Below are 6,543 nucleotides of genomic sequence, written 5' to 3' on the forward strand. Positions count from 1 at the left end.
TTAACATGTGTTATTTAATTTATCCCTCACAACAATCCCATCAATCATCTTGTGTAATGAGGCTTAGAGAGGCTAAGTTACTTACTCCTGGCCTCCTGGGAAAATATGAATCCAAGTCCAGGGCAGTCTGATTGCAGGATTTAATTACCAAACTATGCTGTCTGGATTTCTAATCCCTTCTTTGTTCCTCATTGTGCATAAATTTAACTGAGAGTATATTTTTCTTGCCTGATTGTCATGATTTTTTAAAGTTTAAATCAGTATTACAAATCAGGCTGGTGCATGGATAGTTAACATCAGAATGTATTGACACAGTTTTAGATTTTCATGAAAAGTGGGAAGATCTGGCCACCTGGCCTTTCTTTTCCCTAGGAGAGAGGGACTGTCTGGAGAGAGGTTATGTCTGGCTGCCCTCTGTTGATGGGGCAGGTCTACTTGGAGCTGGACCAGTTCTCTGTAAATGCTATTGTAGCTCCCTGGCTTCCTGCTTCTATCCCTCCTCCCAGTTGCCTGTCCTTTGACTTTAAAGAAACACAGATCCAATTTCACGAAGCCTGCTGAATGCCTTCCAGGGTCTCCTATTACCTGAAAGCACTTCCTATGCTGCTCCACCCCATCTTTCTAGTATATTCTCTGGCCTTTATGTCCACCCACTCGTTATAGTCTGTCCTCTGGCCATGTTGGGCTCCTCAGTGTCCGCCTGATGCACCATATACCTGACACCATGTACCCACCTGTGTGTTCACGCCTTTCTCTTGCTGTTTTGGTGCATCCATGTCTGTCTGTTTTTTCTCAATGGTTCAGTTCTTCAGTTCAGTTCAGTTCAGTCGCTCAGTCGTGTCCGACTCTTTGAGACCCCATGGGCTGCAGCATTCTAGGCTTCCCTGTCCATCACCAACTCCTAGAGTTTACTCAGGCTCATGTCCATTGAGTCAGTGATGTCATCCGACCATCTCATCCTCTGCCATCCCCTTCTCCTCCTGCCTTCAATCTTTCCCAGCATCAGGGTCTTTTCCAATGAGTCAGTTCTTTGCATCAGGTGGCCAAAGTATTGGAGTTTCAGCTTCAGCATCACTCCTTCCAGTGAATATTCAAGACTGATTTTCTTTAGGATGAACTGGTTGGATCTCCCTGCAGTTCAAAAGCATCAAGTCTTTGGCCCTCGGCTTTCTTTATAGTCCAACTCTCACATCCATACATGACCACTGGAAAAACCATAGCTTTGACTAGACAAACCTTTGTTGGCAAAGTAATGTCTCTGCTTTTAATATGCTGTCTAGGTTGGCCATAGCTTTTCTTCCAAGGAGCAAGTATCTTTTAATTTCATGGCTGCAGTCACCATCTGCAGTGATTTTGGAGCCCAAGAAAATAAAGTCTCTCACTATTTCCATTGTTTCCCCATCTATTTGCCATGAATTACCACACAATTGCACTTATTTCACATGCTAGCAGATTAATGCTCAAAATTCTCCAAGCCAGGCTTCAACAGTACATGAACCATGAACTTCCAGGTGTTCAACTGGATTTAGAAAAGGCAGAAGAACCACCAGAGAGCAAATAGCCAACATCTGTTGGATCATCGAAAAAGCAAGAGAGCTCCAGAAAAACACCTACATTTGCTTTATCGTCTATGCCAAAGCCTTTGATTGTGTGGATCACAACAAACTCTGGAAAATTCTTAGAGAGATGGGAATGCCAGACCACCTGACCTGCCTCCTGAGAAATCTGTATGCAGGTCAAGAAGCAGCAGTTAGAATTAGACATGGAACAACAGACAGGTTCCAAATAGGGAAAGGAGTATGTCAAGGCTGTACATTGTCACCCTGCTTATTTAACTTATATGCAGAGTACATCATGAGAAATGCCGGGCTGGAATCCAGCTTTTGAAGCACAAGCTGGAATCAAGATTGCTGGGAGAAATATCAATAATCTCAGATATGCAGATGACACTACCCTTATGGCAGAAAGTGAAGAAGAACTAAAGAGCCTCTTGATGAAAGTGAAAGAGGAGAGTGAAAAAGTTGGCTTAAAACTCAACATTCAGAAAACTAAGATCACAGCATCCGGCCCCTTGTTTAACCACCTGCCAGTGACTTGTGGTGTCGTGCCCTAGACCTGTGGTGGCTTATCAAACCCATTCCCCCCAGATAAAGGCAGGACTTTCATGGAGGGCAAACCACTACTGTAATGGAAAGTGGGAGTTTGGCTGCTCACCATTCAAAAGCCAATAAAAAAGCAAGTTTGGTGGAAAGCTTGGTTTATTTCTGGTGCCATGAATGGGAGTGGAGGGTTAGATTCCTGTCCAAAGGCCGACTCCACCACCACTGACAATCACTGGGCAAAGAGAGGGGCTACATGCAGAAACAGCACAGTTTCTGACAGTTCACTTCTGACAGTTATCTTGAATTTGGTCCTGCGGTATTCTGGCCAGCATTATCTTGATTATTTTAAGTACAATTAATCTTCGGTTCCAGAGTCAGTTTGTTCCCATTTCCTGGAGGCTAATTCTCAGAACTGTGGCCGTTTATGTCATGGCTACAATCTGGTCATCAGGCAGATAACTTCTTCCACCTGCTGAGGGTTTTAGTATCTCTAAGACAGCTCACAGAATATGGTTCAGAATATTATCTATAGCCTTTGAGGAGGAACTAAAAGCCCTCGACTGTGTTTACTGACTTTATTATTATTCAGTCTTGTTGGACTGATTTCCTTTGTTTCTGTATTTTCTCATTTTGCTGATTAAATTCTTTCTTTTCTTTTTCTTTTTTTTTTGCTGCTGCACCCACAGCATGTGGGATCTTAGTTCCCTGACCAGGGATTGAACCTGTGCCCCCTGCATTGGAAGGATGGAGTCTTAACCACTGGACTATTAGGGAAGTCCCTAAACTTATTCTTTGGCTAAAGATTTTCCACAGACAAAAGGCAGGCTGAGGACATTGTGGGCAAGGACCATAGTGTCCTGCTCTGTCTCACTATGGAGCCCACAGATGTGTTGCAAGAATGTCCGTTGGCACCAGGGACCCTGCAGTCACACTCTCCTTCATGGTCTCGCTGGCACACTTGTCTGAAATGACAGAAGTTAGAGCATCCAGTCTGGTTTCATGAGAGTTACAGGCCTGAAAAGTCCCCAAACAGCTCTCACTTTTTAGGTGCAAAGATCCCTCTTTCCTCTGTTTCCAGTCCTCTAGGTGGGGTGCTTTTCCTGTTTCTCTCTCTGCCTCTTCTCATTTTGGGTGAGATTATATCCTTCAAGTAAATTATCGCTGGAAATGGTATGTCCAGGAAATAGTGCACAGTTGCCCCTCTTCGATAAACATACAGTTGGCCATCTACATCCACAGGTTCTGTCCAGGGCCTCCAGCATCAACCCAAGGTTGGTTGAATTTTCAGATCTCAAACTAGAGGATTAAGTTGGCCAACTGTACCAATCATTTTAAAAAGGAAATTGTTTATTTGGCTACATCTGGTCTTAGTTGCAGCATTCTTTATTTCCAGAATGCAAAATCTTTACTTGCAACATGTAGGATCTATTTGCCTGACCAGGGATTGAACCTGGACCCCCTGTGTTGGGAGCTCAGAGTCTTAGCCACAGGACGGCCAGGGAAGTCCCTCTACCAGCCGTTTATAGAAGAGACTTGAGTATCTGGGCATCCTGGTATCCCTGGGGGCTCCTGCAACCCATTCCCTGCAGATTCTGAGGGTTGACTGTACATATTTCTGGCCCCCTCTTAGCCCCTCCCCTCAGCCTTCCTTTGTCAAAGCATGTCCTTATCCTGCATGGAGGCGGTGTGCAGGATAACACACTGCTTGTTGGTAGGTAGGTAAACTTTGAGGATTCTGAGTCAGAGAAATCTAGCTTCACATCCTGGCTCTGCTCTTTCTGTGTGTATGTGGCCCTAGATTAATCATTTAACTGCTCTGAACTTGTATCCTTGTTAAGTGCAGATACTGCTAATACCTGTCTCATATGGTGGCTGTGAAAAAGATTGGACAAGCAAATGGATGTGAAGTGATTGGTACATGCTTGCCACCCTAGACACACTATAAGTGTTGTCAGTTATTATTGGCTACATGGCAGAAAGAAACATCGGCAAAGCAGCAGGACAGCCTTCTGACACTGTTGTCCTTTCAGAAGTTGCTTGATCCCTGTTCACTGACGTGGGAGTTATATTACACTAGTCAGCTTTCCATGTCTGGACACGTACTCCAGATGTTTAAGGAATTTCAGTATTTCCTGTGTCATAAAGTATCAATGGAAAATTATCTGAACAGTGCCGATTATATCTTATCTCTAAAATTTTAATAATGTGTATTATACCTCATGGGGAATTTTTTGGTTTGCTTCTGAGTTAATGGAGATATTAAAACTGAAAGCTCCAAGGGGAAAGCGGGCAGTGAAAAGTCGGCTTCCCACCATGTGGTCATGTTAAAAAGCTCCCTGTAGGGTAGCAGTTTCAGTGAATCTTCACTAGCCAAAATCAGGCTGAGATGTAGCAGTTTAAATGGGTCTAGCTTTTGTCATTAGGATCACCATCAGGGTGGCTCCTGTGACTCTCTCTGTTATTTATTTATTTTTTAGTATTTTCTTATTTTCTAGTATCGCAAAATGTTCCATACTCATATTTATTTTCTCTGTTCTTGCCTCGGAATTAATCACTTCTCCTAGGAGCCCTGGTTCCTTTTATTAGAAAAGCATTCTTAGATGTAAAGAAAAACACAATTGTTTTCCCTTATACCACACACAATACCCTGAAAGCTTTGTATTCTGGTCCCTCAAATGTATGGAGCTTCCTCCCTCCTCCTCAACCTCCCATCAAGCAATTCTGCAACACCAACTGGGTGTTGTACAATATAACACAATGTTGACACTATCTACCTAGAGGTAGGCAGCATCAGATCCTGTGGGTTAAGGGTTCAGTCTTAAGAGACTGCCTCCATCTTCTGAAAAAATTAATCTAGATTATTTTTTCACACGGGACCCTTTTAAATACCTGAAAATACTTACTAGTTCTTCTCCAGTTTCAACAGTCCCAGGTTCTTCACTCTTAGGAAATGGTTTTAGACTCTTCACAATTCTGGTATTCTCTTTAAAAAGTGTGACATCTTAGTAAAGATACCTTTATGATGTATGGCCTAGAGATGAGAAATTTGTTTGACTAGTTTGGAGAACATTAGATATATTATTTCCTGTATTCTAGGTACTATAGCTCCCTGATATACACTAATAATTACATTATTTTTAGCCAAGCTTAGAGTTTCTTGATAATTTTTAAAATTCCACAACAAGTACAAAACACTATAGTCAGGACACTAAAAAGATAAACAAAATGTAACAATAATAGCTAGCATCTAATGAGTTACTATATATCAGGCATTTTACAGCATTTTACTATTATTAGCTCCACTGGGCAGCTGTAAAAACTGCAGCTGAGCAGTTAAGTGCTTCCTTAATGTCTCACAACTAGTCCATGGTAATGTTAGTAGCAAAGTCTGATTCCCAAAACTAGCGCTTGAAAATGCAGAAGCAATACTTCCATCAGAAAACCAGCTACTTTCACTCACCCTTCCGTGTGAAATGTTTGGTGGAGCTTTTCTGGAACTTTCAACAAAGCCCAAGGAGTTTGAGAACAGGAACTATATTCTTAAGCTTTATCAACAATTAGCAATTCCTAGCTTTGAGACCAGCACAAGCTGGGAGGGGGAGGTTTCAGGCAGGAAGAAAAAGACACTCCTCAAAACAGCCTCCAGACATAAAGCTTGGTTGTTGTTCCAAAGAGCCAAGATAGTGGCTTTAAATTGCAAGGACTGGCAGAGGAGTTGGACAAGGAGCTCATTATCTCTGAATACACCTAGACTGATCTGAGACATTGTGAGACCAGTGCGATAAGAATAACCATATATGCGGGCTTCTCTGGTGGTCCAGTGGCTAAGACTCCCAAGCTCCCAATGTAGGGCGCTCGGGTGGTTTCCCTGGTTAGGGAAGCAACCTGGCGTGCGGTAGCCCCTGGGCTGCAAAGAGTTGGACACGACTTAGTGACTAAACAACAGGGAACTAAGATCTCACATGCCACAACTAAGACTCAGTGCAGCCAAATAAATAAACAAATATTTTCAAAAAGAATAACCCTGTCTATGTCTGTAGACACTGAGAGAGGGAAAGAGAAACAGAGAGGCAGCCAGTGAGATTTGGCATAGCTGCCCCTTTTTTCTGATAGAGATTAATCAATGCTCTGGTGAAAGAACTATTTATGTACAATGGTACAAGAGAAAATATGTAAAGGAGTTGGTTGAGAAATCGTAAGCGAGTAAGTGTTGAGGTTGAAGATGAAGTGAAGGAAGTATTTGAACTCTGCTATAGGATCTATTTTGGGCTTCCCTGGTGGCTCAGCAGTAAAGACTTCACCTGCCAGTGCAGAAGACTCAGGAGCCACAGGTTCAATCTCTGAGCCAGGGAGATCCCCTGGAGTAGGAAACAGCAACCTGCTCCAGTATTCTTGCCTGGAGAACCCCATGGACAGAGGAACCTAATGGGCTACAGTCTAT

At 42.9% G+C, this 6,543-nt stretch overlaps 1 long non-coding RNA gene across 1 annotated transcript; it reads right to left on the reverse strand.

Annotated features, from left to right (window-relative positions):
* Positions 1-2,240: 2,240 nt before the first annotated feature.
* Positions 2,241-5,687, reverse strand: LOC114112889 (uncharacterized). Its single transcript, XR_003588033.3, has 3 exons — positions 5,563-5,687; positions 5,006-5,133; positions 2,241-3,064 (listed from the first exon to the last, which is right to left on the reverse strand). It is a non-coding gene; the product is annotated as an uncharacterized LOC114112889 (long non-coding RNA).
* Between the last annotated feature and the right edge of the window lie 856 nt (positions 5,688-6,543).

The sequence above is a fragment of the Ovis aries genome, chromosome 2 (genome assembly GCF_016772045.2).
Source record: "Ovis aries strain OAR_USU_Benz2616 breed Rambouillet chromosome 2, ARS-UI_Ramb_v3.0, whole genome shotgun sequence".
Taxonomy (NCBI): Eukaryota; Metazoa; Chordata; class Mammalia; order Artiodactyla; family Bovidae; genus Ovis; species Ovis aries.